This window comes from Balaenoptera physalus, assembly GCF_965194825.1.
Source record: "Balaenoptera physalus genome assembly, chromosome: 14".
NCBI lineage: Eukaryota > Metazoa > Chordata > Mammalia > Artiodactyla > Balaenopteridae > Balaenoptera > Balaenoptera physalus.
The window spans coordinates 32,194,362-32,212,113 of NC_138893.1; the positions used below are offsets into that span (position 1 = coordinate 32,194,362).

Here is a 17,752-nt window from a genome sequence, read left to right on the forward strand (position 1 = left end):
GGATGGGTGAAGGGATGGATGGATGGTTGGGTGGATGATGGATGGAAGGATGGATGGGTGGATGGGCGAAGGGATGGACAGATGGATGGATGGATGGATGGACAAATACAACTAAATGCAAATCAAGGATTCTAAACATGCAGAAATGCTCCCAAATTCTGGTTGTTTGACTTGAAGATTAGGAAAGTTCTTTTCTTCCATACAATCACAGCACTCTAGTGATCTGTTAGTCCAAACCTCTCATTTTACAGGAATGAGGAAACTGAGGCCCAGGAAAGGCAAAGTACTTTTGTTTTAATACCTCTGCCAAAGAAATGAGGTTAAGGCAGCACTACTCAACCACATGTCCCTTTGCGCACTGGTGGGTCTGATAAGTTAGGGGGTACACTGCAAGTGATCTGTTATTAATTATAAAGCACGGAAGTCTGCGAATGATTTGTAATTTTCATAAATTAGTCTAATTCAAAAGATGATAAGGTGTCCCCACAGAACATCGTCTCTGTTACTCATTTTGCATTCTGCTGCAGTTTCTGGAAAAGGAAGGCATGGGGCCGAGGGAGATCCAGCAAGTTAGACCACAGACCCTGGGGACTACCTGTCCTCAAACACGGCTAACGGCTGGGGCTGGGGTGAGGGCACGGGGGCTGTGGACGCTCCTCAGCTTCTGCATCATGCCTTGGCCCACAAATTAGGGGCTTTTCTGACACTTCTGAGTTCTCAGAGAAGTCTGACACTTCCGCCCTATTCTCCACTCCCTTTGGGTCGTCGCCCCAGGAAGTGAGGCTTCTCTGATTGGTTAGATGGGGAAGGCAGCCCCCCCCCCCGTAGGTCCAGTCTTCCCATGGGTGGGAGTTAAGGTGTTCAAGGTCACAGAGATGAGCTCACCCACAGTGCAGCCCCTCTCCCCGCTGCCTGCATGTAGCAAGCTCGCTGGGGCCAGCCCTCCCCGCCCTTCAGGGCAGCCTGCCCTCGCACACAGCCTGGCGCTGGTGGGAGTTGATTCCGGGCACAGTATGCCGAGCCCCTGGTTGGCTCTTCCTCCGGTCCAGCCTCGCCAGCGATCAAGCTGGCTTCCTTCTCCCTCTCTGACTCCGGCCATCTCCTTCACAATTGATTCAGAATCTGCTGTGACCACTGACCTTCAACACCCCCTGAAAGGAGTTCAGGGTGGAGATCAGGAATGAGGCACTCTGTGCTCTGGGAAAAACTGGCAGAACAGATCTTCAGATAGTTAGATATTTTCAGGAGAAGGTTTTACGAGCCCCATGTCTTGCATCTCCTCATATCTAGAAAAGCACTAAAATCATGAACGGAGACACGTGCTCCTCGTGACTAGCAGCAGCCTCCTGCTGAGACGTGTGCTTGGCTGCACGCACCCCCTTCACTGACGTCATATGTAACACTGACCTTGCCCCCCGCCTCTTCGGAGCAGTTCCTCAGAGCTCTCTGAGAGGCTGTCTCCCGGGCTGTAGTCCTCATTTGGCCCCAAATAAAACTTCACCCACAACTCCCACGTTGTGCATTTTCTTTAAGTCAACAATGGGATGAATAAAAAATATATTTTTAACGGACGCCATAACTGCTCACTTAGGTTGAGTCCTGCACTGTGAGATGGATCGCCATTCCAGAACCTTCAGAGAAGGAATTTACGTGCTGAGTGATCTGTGCAGAGCAAAGGACTCTCAAGTTAATAAGGATATGACAGCCGCCATGCTTTAACAACTATAACATGGTATTTCACGGAGAAAGGCACCTCCTCAGAAACTTCTTTGCGGTCCGAGCAGATTAGGTCCAATCCACACTCACAGCCCTAACTCGTCCAAACAACGCTCCCTATATGGATGCCAGCGAGCCTGCTGACCTTGGCAGCCCTGTCAGACTCAGCTTTGTATTTTAAATCCAGTGTTAACCCTTTTCTGTGCTCCTTCTGCATTAGAAAAAAGAAAGACCACAATGCTTAAGCAATCCATGCAGTAAATGAAAGAAAATTATTCGTAGGTTCTAAAGAGTTATTGGAGAAAAGGGTGTGTGTGTGCTGGGGGTTGGATAAAACACCAAAGCATCCTTAGTATTCAGCCTGTACTTTGCCACATGAACTTTTATTTGACTTCAAGGTCAAGGTGTTGGTCCACTCATGAGACTTCATTAACCAGCATAATGAGGGGAGGGCACAGGCAAGTGAATTCCAAAGAAAATTCAAAAACTGTCCTCTAACTAATCTTTTTCAGCAACCCTCATGTGGGTGTTGACCAAACTGTGTGGTTCCCAGACTCAGTGCTGGGCTTTGAGTGTGACCCCCAAGCCTTCCCTGTAGCTGGAATGAACTCCGTGTCTCCTCCTTCTGTCTGTCTGTCACTGTACTTCAAATGTATGTAGATATTATCACAAGAAAACAGAAATTCATTTAAATGCATTTCTGGCATAATAATTACTTTTGATCATTTGGATGTTGCTTAATGATCAATTACCAAAAATAAAACTACAATCCCATTAGAGGAGGCATCTGGGTTTTCTGTTTGTTTGTCTGTTTTTAATCTAATAAGATATTTATTGAAGAAGATAAGTAAGATGTGATCACAAAGTGAGATTTCCATAAATGTTATTCACAATAAGTAATCAAATGTCTTTAGTGTTGTATACAGGTAGTTTTTTTGTTTGTTTGTTTGGTTGGTTTTTTACATTTATATATATTTGTTTTCAGATTCTTTTCCATTATAGGTTATTATAAGATACTGAGTAGATTTCCCTGTGATATACAGTAGGTCCTGTCGTTTCCTTACTTTGTATATAGTAGTGTGTATAGGTTAACCCCAAATTCCTAATTTATCCACCCTCCCCGCCCCCCAGTATCCTCTTTGGTAACCATAAATTTGTTTTCTAGAGGCATCTGCTTTTATTCACAATAAAGATTTTTAAAATTCTAATAAGCACAAATCAAGGAATTGGGTAGAGGGACTTCCCTGGAGGTCCAGTGGGTGAGACTGCGCACTCCCAATGCTCCCATGTTCACTCCCAGGTCGGGGAACTAGATCCCGCACACACGCCACAACTAAGAGTCCGCATGCCGCAACTAAAAGATCTTGCGTGTTGCAACCCGGTGCAGGCTAAATAAATAAATAAAAATAAATTAAAAAAAAAAAAAAGGAATTGGGTAGAATGTTTAACTGAGAATATGAAGCTTTCCTGAATTGTAAATTAAATCCCACTAGTCATCCATGGAGAAATGCAAATGACAATTTTGCCCATGTGCTTGGATTATGGGGGTGTTTTTATTTTATTTTGACACCACAAGGGTATTTTGGACAAGAAATAGTGGGAAACATGTTTTTGTTATATTCCTTCTTGATAAGACTTCTAACATATATTAGAATAATTTTCCTCCCTTAGTCAACAAAGTGCAAAACAGAGAACACACTGGAATTTTCCCTTGATGACTGAAAAATCTTTCAGTGAATTTGGGCCACTCTCTGAAAAAGAAGATGTTACCAATGTCACCTACGTGAGACTGAGCTCAAAAATGTGACTAAGTGTCTCTTGTTAGAGCAAGTCCCAGGGATGATCCACTTGGCTGAGATCTGTGTCTCTGTGATCCCACCGGTCTACATGGTGGTGGGGGTGGTGGTGATGAGTCAACATTAGTGGTGGCCAAGCTGGTGCAATGTCAAAGACATAAAGACCATCCTAGGCTCCTTCCCAGCTCTAACACAGCTGCAGTGATGCATTTGGGAAGATTAGCTGCTGTCAAAGTTGGCATTTGAGGCTGTAAAAAGACACAAGAGACAGCAAGTGGCTGTGATACAAGCTGCTCTTGAAGAGAAAAGAGAAATAACTCTTGCCCCTAGCATCCTCTCTCTTACTATAATTTTTTTTCTAGAAGGGTCTCCCCACCTCTCCCAAAATAAATGCCAGGTGTTTTTTGCTGCATTTCCATTTAAAGAAAAAAATCTGATACAGTGGTTTTTCAGAGTTTTCAGGGAGCCAGGGTTGGAAAATTTCATGTAAAGAATTATTAACTAACAGGAGGTTGGGCTGATGGGGGATTGGCTTCTACAGGAGATGTGGGAAATGAAGGGCAGTGATCCCTGGAGATGGAAAGTAACAGAGTAAGCCCTGCTCTTGCCCCAGCTTAAGGCCTGGAGAAAGTGGCCCAGGGTGGGGGACCCCAGCTGGAGCCAGATAGTCTCCCTGACTTAAGGAGATGGAGCTGGGTGCTGGGGGGGTGACCAAGGCATGTAAAGTTCCCAAGGCAGAGCACCAAGAAGTGAAAGCTGGGCAAAGAGAGAACTTGGAGTTGTACAAAACACTGATTGGCACATATATGTATGGAAACCACATGGGACTAGGTACAGACCACCTGAAAAGCTTACAGGGAAGAATCCTTAAAGCTAATACAGGGCTGGGAATAGTTCCCATTCCTACCAACCAGAGTGGAAAACCTCATAATTCATGGGACATCTGTTAGAGTACTAAGAAGGGTCTTGCCTCAGTAGTGGAGAAAATTAACCCTAGACTAAACGCTGCTCTGGTCTCACCTTAAAAGCAAAACCCAAAAGAATTAAGCTGATCCAAATAACTGCATCCCAGAGCAAAGTTCAAGAATATTTATAGAAATACAAAAATATCCAGAATCTGAAAGCTTAAAGTCCACAGTGCCTGGCATTCAAAGAAGCAGGAAAATAGACCCAGACTGAAAAGAGAACTCAATTAATCAAAGTCAACCCAGAAATTGTGCAGATAATAGAATTAGTACACGAGGACTTTTTAAAAAGTAATATAACTGTATTCCATATGTTCAGGAGGCTAGAGGAAGGATTGAGCATGATAAGTACAGACATGGAAGATATAAAAAAGACCAAATCAAACTTCTAGAGATGAAAACTTCAATGCCTGAAATGAAAAACACACTGGGAGGGATTAATAACAGATTAGTCATTACAGAGAAAAAGATTAGTGAACTTGAAGACATAGCAGTAGAAACTCCCCAAAATGAAACACAAAGAGAAAAAGACTTAAAAAAAAAAAAGAACAGATCATCAGTGAGCTCTCAGACAACTTCAAGCAGCTGAACGTATGTGCAATCAGAGTCCCCAAAGGGGGCAGAAACATTAAAAACAACAGTTGAAGAAATAATGGTTGCAAAATTTCCAACTATGATGCAAACTGTAAACCCACAAATCCAAGAATCTGACTTCTAGCACAGGAAACAAGAAGAAACTTACACCAAGGCATATCATAACCAAATTGCTTAAAACCAGTGAAAAAGTTAAAAACATTAAAATCAGCTGGAGGAAAAAAAAGACAGAAGAACAAACTTAAGGATGACATCAGATTTTGGAAACAATGCAAGCTAGAATACAGTGGGATAGCTTTAAAGCAATAAAAGAAAAAAAAAAACTGTCCAACTAAGGACTATTTGCACAGTGAAAATATCTTTCTAAAACACAGATGAAATAAAGATTTCTTTTCAGGGACTTCCCTGGTGGCGCAGTTAAGAATCCGCCTGCCAACGCAGGGGCCACGGGTTTAAGCCCTGGTCCGGGAAGATCCCACATGCTGTGGAGCAACTAAGCCTGTGCGCCACAACTACTGAAGCCCGTGAGCCTAGAGCCCATGCTCAGCAACAAGAGAAGCACCGCAATGAGAAGCCTGTGCACCGCAACGAAGAGCAGCCCCCACTCGCCGCAACTAGAGAAAGCCCGGGCACAGCAATGAAGACCCAGTGCAGCCAAAAATAAATAAATAAATAAATTTACTAAAAAAAAAAAAAAGATTATTTTTCAGACATGCAAAAGCTAAAAGAATTCATCACCAGCAGAGCAGTATTTCAAGAAATATTGAAGACAGTCCCTCAAACCAACAGAAAATAATACCAGATGGCCATCAGGATCTATATAAAAGAATAAAGAGCACCAGAAATGGTAACTATGCAGGTAAATATAAAGTCATTTTTCCTTACTAGTTAAATCTCTTTTAGAAGATAATTGGCTATGTAAAGCAAAAATAACATATACTGTGGGATTTGTAACATGTAGTAGTAAAATGTATGTCCGCAATAGCACAAAGGCCAAAAGTGGAGAAATGGAAGTATACTGTGCAAGATTCTTTTAATATACATGAAGTGGTACAATATCACTTGACAGTAGATTGTGATACTTTAAAGATATATACTATAGATCCTAAAGCAACCACTTAAAATAGCACAAATAATTGTAACTAATAAGTCAAAAGGGAGGTAAAGTAGAATCATAAAACTAAATCTTTTTTAAAAAGGAGAAAAAGGAGGGAAAAAGGAACAAAAAAATAGATGTACAGAGAAACCAACAGGACCATAGATTTAAACCAACTATATTAATAATCACATTAAATGTAAATGTTATAAATACTGCAGTCAACATGCAGAGGTATTCAGAATGGATTAAAAAATCAAGATCCAACTATATGCTTCCTACAAAAAAGGCACCTCGAACTTTGCTTAACAAGCACAAATAGGTTAAAAGTAAAAAAATGAGGGGAAAAAAGATATACCATGAAAATACTAATCAAAAGAAAGCTGTTGTGTCTATATTGCATCAGACAAAGTCAATTTTAGGGCAAAAAATATTACCAGGCATAAAGAAGATCATCATAATGATAAAATGTTCAATTCATCAAGAGGATGTAACCATTCTGAAAGTTTATCTAACAACAGAGCTTCAAAATACATAATGTGGGCTTCCCTGGTGGTTCAGTGGTTAAGAATCTGCCTACCATTGCAGGGGACACGGGTTCAAGCCCTGGTCTGGGAAGATCCCACATGCCTCAGAGCAACTAAGCCCGTGTGCCACAACTACTGAGCCTGTGCTCTAGAGCCTGCAAGCCACAACTACTGAGACCTCATGCCACAACTACTGAAGCCCAGGCGGCTAGAGCCCATGCTGCACAACAAGAGAAGCCACCATAATGAAAAGCCTGTGCACCGCAATGAAGAATAGCCCCCGCTCACCGCAACTAGAGAAAGCCCCCACGCAGCAACGAAGACCCAACTCAGCCAAAAATAAATAAATTAAATAAATAAATTTAAAAATATATATATATAAAACACAAAAACTGGTAAAAGCAGAAGTGGACAAATCTACAATTATAACCTAATAGTTCCATACCCTTTTCTCAATAATTTATTCAACAAGTAGATAGAAAAATCAGTACAGATATAGAAGACTGGAACTACACTATCAACCAACCTGACCTAACTGACATTTATTAAACACTATTCGATAGTGGCAGAATTACATTCTTTTCAATTGCAAATGAAACATTTATAAGACAGACCATATTCTACACATTTAAAAAAACTCAATAAATTTTAAAATATTAAATTATTCAGAGTGCATTATCTGGCTACAATAGAATTAAATTAGAAATCAATAAGAGAAAGATATCTGGAAAATCCTCAACTATTTGGAAATTAAATAATACACTTCTAAATAGCCTGTGAGTCAAAGAACAAATTAAACGGGTAATTAGAAAGTATTTGAACAAAATGAAAATGAAAACACAAATATCAAAATGTGTCACATGCAGTTAAAGCAACATTTAGAGTGACTTTTAATGCCCTAAAATACCAATATTAAAAAAGAAGGACTCAAATAAATGACCTCAACTTCTACCTTAAGAAACTACAGAAACACTGGTTACACAACAATGTGTGATACTTAACACCACTGAACTGTACTTAAAATTGGTTAAGATGGTAAATTGTATGCTTTGCCTTTTTAAACCCAATAAAAAATAATTTAAAAAAACAAGTAGCAGTGTTGATTAAAAGAAACCAAATACCAAAGTATACCTACTGTTCAATACCATTTGTATGAAATTCAAGAACTAGCAAGACTAATCGGTGGTGGTAGAAGTCAGAATAATTGTTATTCTTGGGCAGAGGTACAGACTGGGAAGTGACATGAGAGAATGTTCTGGGGTAATGGAAATAGATCTGGGCGTGATTACACAGGGGTATAGGCGTGTAAACATTCAACAAGCTCAGATTTATAAGCTTATGTACGTATTTTATACCAATTTTAAAAAGGTAATAGAAAAAAAAAAAAACTATGAAGATAGTTAAAAGACTCATGGTTGCCCCTGGAGAGAAGGAGGGAGGGATGAATAGGTGGAACACGGGAGATTTTTAAGGCAGTGAAACTATGCTGTATGATATTGTAATAGTGGATACATGACATTATGCATTTTTCAAACCCATGAATGTACAATACGATGAGTGAACCTTAATGTAAAGTATAGATTTTAGTTAATAATGTGTCGATACATTAATTGTAACGAATGTACCACACTAATGCAAATCTTAATAATAGGGGAAACTACTGTACAGAGGAGGGAGAGATTTTGGGAGCTCTCTGTACTAAGTTTTTCTGTAAAACCGCTCTAAAAATAGATCATTAATTATTTAAATATATTATATAGTTATATTATATTTATACAAATAAGTTATTTAAATATGTTTTTTGTATTTAAATATATATAAATATATGTATATACGCACAGAGCTATCACAATCAATAAAGAACTAGAAAAAATAGAAAAGCCTGAGGGAAACACACTAATATTTTAAGAACAGTTGTCTGTAGATGGTGGGAGTATCAGTGACTTTTTCCCCCTCTACTTTCTACTTTTCTCTATTTTCCAAGCACTGTCTCTGAATGGAACAATGCTCCTCTTCTCTGTTTCTTAAAGGTTCTGTTGAAACCAGATGAGCAGAAAGCAGACACACACCTAATTCAGCACATGACCTTCTTTTCCAGCCAGTGTCAAAAGTCAGGGAGCTCCTCCTTTTCTCCCTCCCTCCCACTCTCCTCTCCGTGTTTACTTCCTGCCAGAGATAAATAATGAGTGAGAAGCAGGACAGGCTGGTGGAAGCTGCAACCAGCCCTGCCTGACACACCCTGCCTTGGCAGGAGCCTGTGAATAGAACCCGGACTTCACAAAGCTTTGTTTGGAAGGAACAGCATCTACTGCTTAGGAAACATGGGGCCCAGTCATGAAGCGCTGGCCCCGGCCACTGCTCATAAAACCGATCAGATCTTTTTGCTTTTTCTTTTTTCTGGGTCTGAGAACTGACCTTCTTTATAGGGAAATTAAACTTTGAAAACAGACTGGGGTTTGCTTTCCAATTATGGAGACCACAAGGCAAATCTTTTCAGGCACCTGTAAGAACTCAGCGTAATAGCTACGGGCCTGGGCTTTGGGTGGCATCAAACCAAGTTGGATTCTAGTCCTCACCATGCCACGTTTTGTCTGTGTGACCTGGGGCTGGTCCTTAACCTCCCAGAACCTCAGTTTCCTTATATAGCCCCTCAGGTCATCTGCATTCATCCACACAGAGCTGCTGGATGAGATATGTGCTCCAGCCCTGAGTCCAATGCCCAGCATGCAGTGGACTTAGTTTGAAAATAACTGATAAGGGAAAAGAATCTGAAAAAGAATATATGTATTCTGAATATATATATATTCTGAGTCACTTTGCTGTACACCTGAAACTAACACAACATTGTAAATCAACTACACTTCAAGAAAAAATAAAATAAAAATAAAAATAATTTTTTAAAAAAGTCAGTACCTTTATAAATTAAAAAAGAAAAGAAAAGAAAAGAAAATGACTATGGGAGGCAAGGTATAAGAAACATCCTTACCTTTCATTTGGAGCCCATTATTTCTTTTTTTTCAAACCATTTTTCTACCCTTCCCTAGGTGTTCCCTACCCAAACACCAAGGATTTTTTGTTCTAAGTAAGTTTGTAGTTTTGAAAGATCCAAGAGGTTGAGCTTAATGAATGTGCTACATCTCCTATTTTCCACATTTAAAGAAGTTCTGAAATTTAAGAGGCTAGTAAGTGTAGTCCTTCCTAAATTCTGTTTCCTATAGATCTATAATAATTATACCTCTTCCTTCTGCCTGGGACCACCTTCTTTCCCCACAATCCCCTACTTCTACTCAGTTTTGAAGCCCCAGCTGCAAGGCCATCTCCTCTGGAGGAGGCTCCTTCTTTCCTCAGCGAGTCTGGCCTCTCTCCTGTCCCTGTGCTCCCACAGAGGCTGCCTACAGCATTTAGCTTCTTCTAGAATTATTCATCTACATGTCTTTCTCTACAACTGGACCAACATGTCCTGTTCATCTTTGTACCTCTGGCCTCAAGCCCAGAGCGTGCCCTGTGGTGAGCTGTGGGTCCCCATGTTTGTTAAATGGACTAAGAAACCTGTCCCTCCTCCAAGGAAATTCAGGCGTTTAAGGTGTTGGGTGTTAAGATTCTGCACCAAAAATTCTGATCTGTGGGTATTTCTTCCCCACAACAACAAGCAATTCTCCAGTACTAGCTGGGATTCCTACAATTCAGCTCCGTTCTGACACGACCTGGAGGTACCTTACATAGCATCAGACCCCACAGGCTAAGGGCTCCGTCCCACAGGACTGCCCCCGCCACCGCAATAAGTCCAGATTGTTACCTGCGCTTCTGACCAACTGGCTATAAATCAGAGGTTCCCATGACCCTCTCCTCGGGTTTAATTAATTTGCCAGAGTGGTTCACAGAACTCAGAGAAACATTTTACTTCCTAGATCACCAGTTTATTACAAAAGGCTATAACTCAGGAACAGCCCAATGGAGGAGATGCATAAAGCAAGGTATGGGGAGAGGGTGACGAGCCTCCGTGCCCTCTGGGCTTACCACTCTCTTTGAATCCATGTGTCCACCAACCCAGAGGCCCTCTGAACCCTGTCTTTTTGGGGTTTTAAGGAGGCTTCATTACATAGGCATGACTGATTAAAATCATTGGCCATTGGTGATCAATTCAACCTCCAGCCCCTCTCCACACACACCCCATCCCCCAGAGGTCAGGGAGGTAGGACTGAAAGTTCCAATCCTCCAATCACAGGGTTGGTTCCCCTGGCAACCAGCCCCCATTTTTAAGTGCTTTCCAAAAGTCACATCATTAGCATAACAGAAGACACCTTTATTGCTCTCATCACTTAGGAAATTCCCAAGGTTTTAGGAGCTCAGTGCCAGGACTGGGATGAAGACCAAATATATGTTCCTTATTATAAATCACAATATCACAGGTATATAGCAGGATATGAGCTATCCCTGAAGCACACAGGAGAACCCTGCTTTTCTCTCAAAGATGGCGGGCCATCCTACGTTACCCCAGTTTGAGACAGGGTTTGTGATGGTCACCATGCTATCTTGCCAGATTGGTACCTGGTAGCAACAGGATTTCCTCCTGGACACCGGGTCTGTGACTTAGGGAACTCAGCAGATAGACCTGTTCAGGCCAGTTTTTCATATCTCAGCAAATGGCCCCCTTTACCCAATTGCTCAAGCCCAGACTTTGGGAGTCTTCCTTGATTCTTCTCTCCCTCCTTCTAAATCCCATCCATCCGCAAGTTCTGGCATCTCTAGCTCCAAAATATCCAAAATATTCAAAGCTGCATATGTTTCTCCACCTCCACTGTTATCACCTTAGTCCTTGCATCATCAGTGGGCCAGTATCATCCCCAGAGGGGTGAAAATTGGCTCTCAGGAGGCAGAAAAAGAAAATCATAGATATCACAATGGTTTGTGGCCCTTCAAAGACCACAATACATAAACATATGCACTATATCTATGGTACTGCAATTTCTTGGGGAGGGGAAGGCAATTTGGAATAAAATATCTACAAAGGTTCCCATGGGAGGGCAGGGAAAGGAAGATAATGAAAACAAGGTTGGGCATCCCTGCCCTAGTTCCAGGCACCCCTTCATCTTTCAGGGACCTGCAATGACCTCTCCTCTGACCTCCTGGCCTCCAGTCTTACTCCCTTGCATTCTCCATACAGCAACCAGAGAGGTCCTGTTGAAACACATATCGGTTCACGTCACCTAAATCTGGGTGTCTTACCATGGCCAGCCCTCAAGGCCCTGGTCTGGCTGATCTGGCCCCTGCCCACCACTTACTCGCTCATCAGTCTCCTCCTATTTCTCTAACACACTAAATTCATTCCTCCCTCACGTCCTTTGCACCACCCGTCCCTCTATCTGGATTTTCCCATGCCTGCCTCCTTTTTGTCATTCCAGACTTAGTTCAAATATCACTCCCTTTCTTGACCATCTAATCCAATGGTTCTCAAACCTTAGGGTGTAATGGAACACCTGGAGGGCTCACCCCAGAGTCTGGGGAAGGGCCCAAGACTCAGCATTTCTATCAAATTCCCACTTGGTGCTCAGCCTGCAGATCTGGGAACCCCACTTTGAGAACCACTGATCTAATCCAAACTAGTCACTCCCTTCTCTGTTCCTGTCAATCACAACACCAAGTTGGTATCTTTCAGAGCCATGACATTACCTGAAAGTGTCTGTCTTCCTTCTGTTCCATGTCTGACTTCTTCACTACAACCTACTTACCAACTGGAGCAGAAGCCCCAGGGCTTCTAGTGTTATTGGCTGTGTCCCCAGTGCCTCGCACAATGGATTCCCAATAGATTTTTATTGAAAGAAAAACATAGATGAGAGAAAGGGAGGGGGCAGGAGTTTAACGTATGCTAATTATCCCTGATTTCTGAGCCTTCACTATAAACTTCACAGACAAGCAAACAAAAGGTAGCTATGGTTATTGGCCTGAGGGTAAACCCTGGGTCAGTGTTTCCCACACTTTATCATGAGAGTCACATGGTCTTCTTCTTAAAAACAGATTTTGTGGTCTCACCCCAAATCTACTGGATCAGACTCTTCAAGGGAGGGGTCAGGAAATGGGGTATTTTAACACGTGATAAGGTGAACCTGGCAGTCGATCACTATTCACAAATGTCCCTGCTGGAAAGAATCACCCAGGGTGTTTATTAACAACATAGATTCCTTGGCTCCACATCTAGTGATTCTGTTTCAGAAGGACTAGGAAGGGCCTAAGAATTTATATATTTAACGGACATCCGGGTAAATCTTATGATCTGGGAAGTGTGGAAAACACTGTCCCATATGATTTCATTTACCATCCTTCACCCCAACCCTGATCTGCTCCTGCGTTCTTAAATATAGTTTTAAGGTCACACACACACACAGCAGCACTGGAATGAGCCAACTATCTGAGAATAACTTGTGTAAATAATTGAAACCTCCATGAGGATATCATAGCATTTGGGGCCATAATGCTCCCTCATCATGCCATTAAACTGTCACTCCTCCACATGCCAGGGGTCAGCTTACATAAAGACCATACCAGCAGGGTTCCCAGTAAGCTTGATGGTCTTTCCTTCAATGTGCCTAAAATTGATTACAGTTTCCCTATAGCAGCTCTCACTTTGGACGTCCCAGTTTCTAATGTTGGACCTTTCTTTTGGGTTCTTGGTCCAGAACCTTAGCATCTTCTTAGACTCCACCTCCTCTGCCTGCACCCAGGCCATCTCCAGGTTCTGTAGGTTTGAAACTGAGGAGGACCCTGTAGGCCCTTCCAAAGTACAAGCCCTTCCCTTGTCCCCACTTCTTGTTTGACCTTCCCTGAGTTCCAAAGAGCAGACTCAAGCAGTTAATGATTAGGACAATAGAGTCACAGGACAACTGGTTCCTCCTAAAGGGATATAAATAACAATATCCTGGTGGAGGTCGGTGACTACATGCTGACCACAAGCATGTAGACCTCAGACTGGTTGGAACCAGAAGGCTGATGACTGAGATTCCACAAACATCACCCTGTTACTTCACCACCAACCAATGAAAAATATGTTCATGAGCTGATCAGACACCCTGCAACCCTTACCCCTAATATTGTCTTTAAAAACCCTTCTCTGAAAGCCATCAGGGAGTTTAGAGCTTTTGAGCATTAGCTGCCTGTTCTCCTTATTTGGTGCCCTGCAACAAACACTGTACTTTCCTTCACCACAACCCAGTGTCAGTAGATTGGCTTTGCTGCACGTGGGCAAGCGGACCAGAGTCCAGTTCAGTAACAGGTTCTACCTTGGGGTGATTTCCCAGCCACCATACTTCTACTACAAGAGCATCCCTTACTGTCCTTCCAGCCTACCTGCTCCAGTGCATTAATCCAGGCTCTAAGTTCCCGCATAAACCCTTGTTTAAATACAAACCAACCAACCACATAGCACTTCCCCAGCTTCCTGTTACCTGCAGGATAAAATCTCAGTCCCTTCCCTGACCTCCGAGTTCTCAACCTGGCCCCACTTCTCCAACCTTGTTTTTAGTGAACATCCACCACCAGGTCTGGGCTCACTTCCTGCTCTGCTCCAGAGAGGTCCAATTCAAGAATTCTGCCCCTACCTGGAACGGCCTCTACAGCCATCCCCTTTGGTTCAAGTCCCCGCCCCCAGGAGACTCTCCTGTCTAACCCAGCCCTCGGAGGAGGTGTCTTCCTCTGGACCCCAGCAGCATGGAGCCATGGCACGCACACAGCTCTCTGGCATAATGCAGTGCTTCTCAAGCGTGGTCCCTGGACCAGCAGCATCAGTGTCACCTGGGAACCCGTCAGAAATTCTCATTCTCAGGCCTGGCCCCGGACCTACCAAATCAGAATCTCTAGAGGATGGGTCCAGCGACCTGGGTATTAACCAGACTTGCAGGTGATCCTGATGCCTGCTCACCTCTGACAGCCAGTGGAGAACAGTTAAGACTCTTGGCTGTTGAGTTTCCACTCCTTCTTCAGTGACAAGGGTGCCAGAAATTCACCCACGAATCACTTAGGGTCACTCCCTGAGAAAGGTCTGTCATCTCTGAAATATTGCCTGACACTCTCCTTGAGAGAATGAGCAAGTATGATACTGAAGCACAGGAAATGGCCACTATCCAACATTTTTTTAACTTACAAAAACAGTAATTTCCTCTGGTGCAACCTAATGGCTTCATTATCTGGGGAAAGGTTGTATGATAAGATCCATTTTGTTTTGAGGGTTTAAAAGGCAAGGGCAGCAGCAGCATAGCACAGGGACATCAGCTCGGTGCTTTGTGATGACCTAGAGGGGTGGGATAGGGAGGGTGGGAGGGAGACGCAAGAGGGAGGGAATATGGGGATATATGTATACATATAGCTGATTCACTTTGGTGTACAGCAGAAACTAACACAGTAATGTGAAGCAATTATAGTCCAATAAAGATCTATTGAAAAAAAAAAAAAAGGCAAGGGCTGTTGGTATCCAAGGAGGGAAAGGCTCCGGGAGACTGGACAGTGGAGCTGGAACCAGTCCAGTCGCAAGTTTCCAGGGCAGCTGTGCTCGAGGGTGGGCATTGCTGAGCAGTAAGAGGTGCAAACTCGGGTGAAGCTTGTCAGAGGAGGGCGGGATCATCCTGTCGCAGGAGCCCAGGGACTTGCGCAGGGTGGGGCACCTGGAAGGCGGGGCGCCTGGGAGGCACTGCCCAGCCTCTGCACGGGTTTGGCCAATGCAGGGCTAAGTTACAACAGCGACACCGTGTGGCAACTGGAAAGCAAAGCAGCTAAACTGAGGGGACTCCCTACTGGATGAAGAGCTAACCTCTTTGGGGATATGTGAAGCCTATTCTTGTGTACTCAGAGGGAAGAGGAGCTTCCAGGGGGAAACAATGGACTTTTTATACCACGAGGGTTTTGACGGCATAGTGCTCCAAGCCTCGGTTTCCTCCTCTGGAGAGTAGAGATCACACCTGCGCAGAGGGACAATCTTTGGCAGTATTAACATGTGCCTTTCTCCCTATATTCTTCCCTTGCCTCCTGGTCCAGCAGGCCCACTGCAGGCCTTTCTGTGTTTTCTCTCTGGAGCTTTTCCAAGTAGAAAACAGAAATAGTTTGAGGGCAATGGGTCTTTCCATCTTTTGTAAAAATCTGTAGTACGTCCTTTGAAGAGAAAATGCTGGCTTTCCGTTGAGGCAAAAGGAGACCGCAAGTGCATGTTAGGATGATGAGAAGAGAGCATGGAAAGGTCCTAGGAAGTAGGGAATGTCCGCGACTCCCTCCCTGCTTCCTGAGCGTGTCCTCAGGCTCATGGGGGAGATGATCCCAGAGGGCTGAAGGGAATGACCGTGGGCTCCCAGCCTCACCAAAGACCCCCATGTGCCAAGTGTATCGTGAAAGCAGCACAGTCATAGGGCCGGAGAGACAGTGTGGCCTGAGACGTGGACATCTCAGTGGTGATGGGGTGAGGAGGGGACGGATGATGGCCTCGATACACCAGGTCAGGAGAGGGGTTCCCAAGGATGGCTGACATGGGCATTCTCGCCAGCCTGGCCAAGTAAGGACTAAGAATCAGAAATGAATTGATTTAAAGAAAATAAAATTTTATTTTGCAGGCATAGAACATTTGGCATAGTTTCTAGTGCCCGTCTGCAAAATAAACGTTAAGTCCTAGTCAAATGCTATCATTGTTGTGGATGCGAAGGGTGGCGTGCCCCACTGAAATAGCACACAGGGGACCCCATGCTCACTCTCTCTTCCTGTAAACATCCTGACTCCTCGGCCTCCTCTTGCTAGTTTCTGAGTCAGTTAGTGCAGGGCCTTGCACAATCGACATGGGCACATTTATGGAGGAGAATCATGTTTTTAACTGTGAACAGGAAGTTGCTCTTTTGAACTTGCTCTGAGAAGGCACCTCATGTGCTATTTGCATGCCAATGAGAGACAATTCTTCTTCAAGGGAAAGATAATTGATTAAAGCTGAGGAACAAGAAACGAAAGACCTTTGAGCTGCTGTTACTCCCCAGGCCAGCTGGGACACCGGCCCCAAGGAATTCCCAAACCTCTCCAGGAACCCCAGAACCTCACAAGGATGGGGATGGAAGAGCTGGACCTTGGGTCTCAGCCAGCAGCGACTTTGCTTGTGTAGGATTCCAGATCGTTAGATTCATGATCACCAGGAGCCAGTTTAGACTGTCATCCGGTCTAGTTAGAGCCAAATATTAAACCCTTTGTCCTGCTACCCTGATAGAAAAGTCCATGAAGGCGGAACAGCCATGGGGTTCTGGGAGGGAAAGGAGGCCCCCATTTTACAAAGAATTGAGATCAAAGGTGCCATTCAAGGCATAGTCTGTGCCTCTCTCCACAAAAAAAATCTTCTGCCCCGCAGGATCAGCATTGCCCTAAAGAAATCCAATGTTCATGCCAAGAGGTTCAAAGTGCCTCTCCTCTGGAAACCGCATAACTGAAGCCCCCCCAGAAAATGACACCAGCCCGCGTGGAAATTCCTGCCACCAGGGGCCGCTCTTACTCACCCATGACCCTCAAAGCAAAAAATATTGCTTAACCCTTGACGTGAAAAGTGATTGCAAAGCGTTTGAGACCTGAAGTCAGTGATGGGGGATTTGGGGGGTGGGGTGTGTACCACTCAATTTTGCATTTTTGCTCCTTGAAGATTTTGTTCATTTGTTCCTTTAAGGCCTGTATCTACAGCCTCCCAGAAGCTGGGCTTCAATTTATTTGTCCAGAAGGGTTTTTCTAACCGGATCATGTGCTGAACCCACAGGCAATTATTAATTGCCACCAGTGTTCCTGACCAGTGTCCATTCTGGGGACAGAGTGTTCACATCTGCTCACCCTCTGCTTGTGAGTGACCCCAAAACTGTGGGTGCTGAACACTACGTGGGGAGAGTCTATTGGATTCCTTCCCAAGAGCCCTGGCGGGGAAATCAGGACCTGACTGTGGGTCAAAACGAGGGACTACTGACCAGTGGGCCGCACCTGCACTGGCCACGTTCCACTGTGGCAGTGTGGCCTTGTTGGTTTCTGAAATTCACACACCAGTCTCCCTGAGACTCAGTGGTTGTT

General features: G+C 43.8%; 1 protein-coding gene across 30 annotated transcripts in view; it reads right to left on the reverse strand.

The window, feature by feature from the left end:
- Window positions 1-17,752, reverse strand: part of TACC2 (transforming acidic coiled-coil containing protein 2) — a 205,742-nt gene that overhangs the window by 146,187 nt on the left and 41,803 nt on the right. The window lies entirely within an intron of this gene.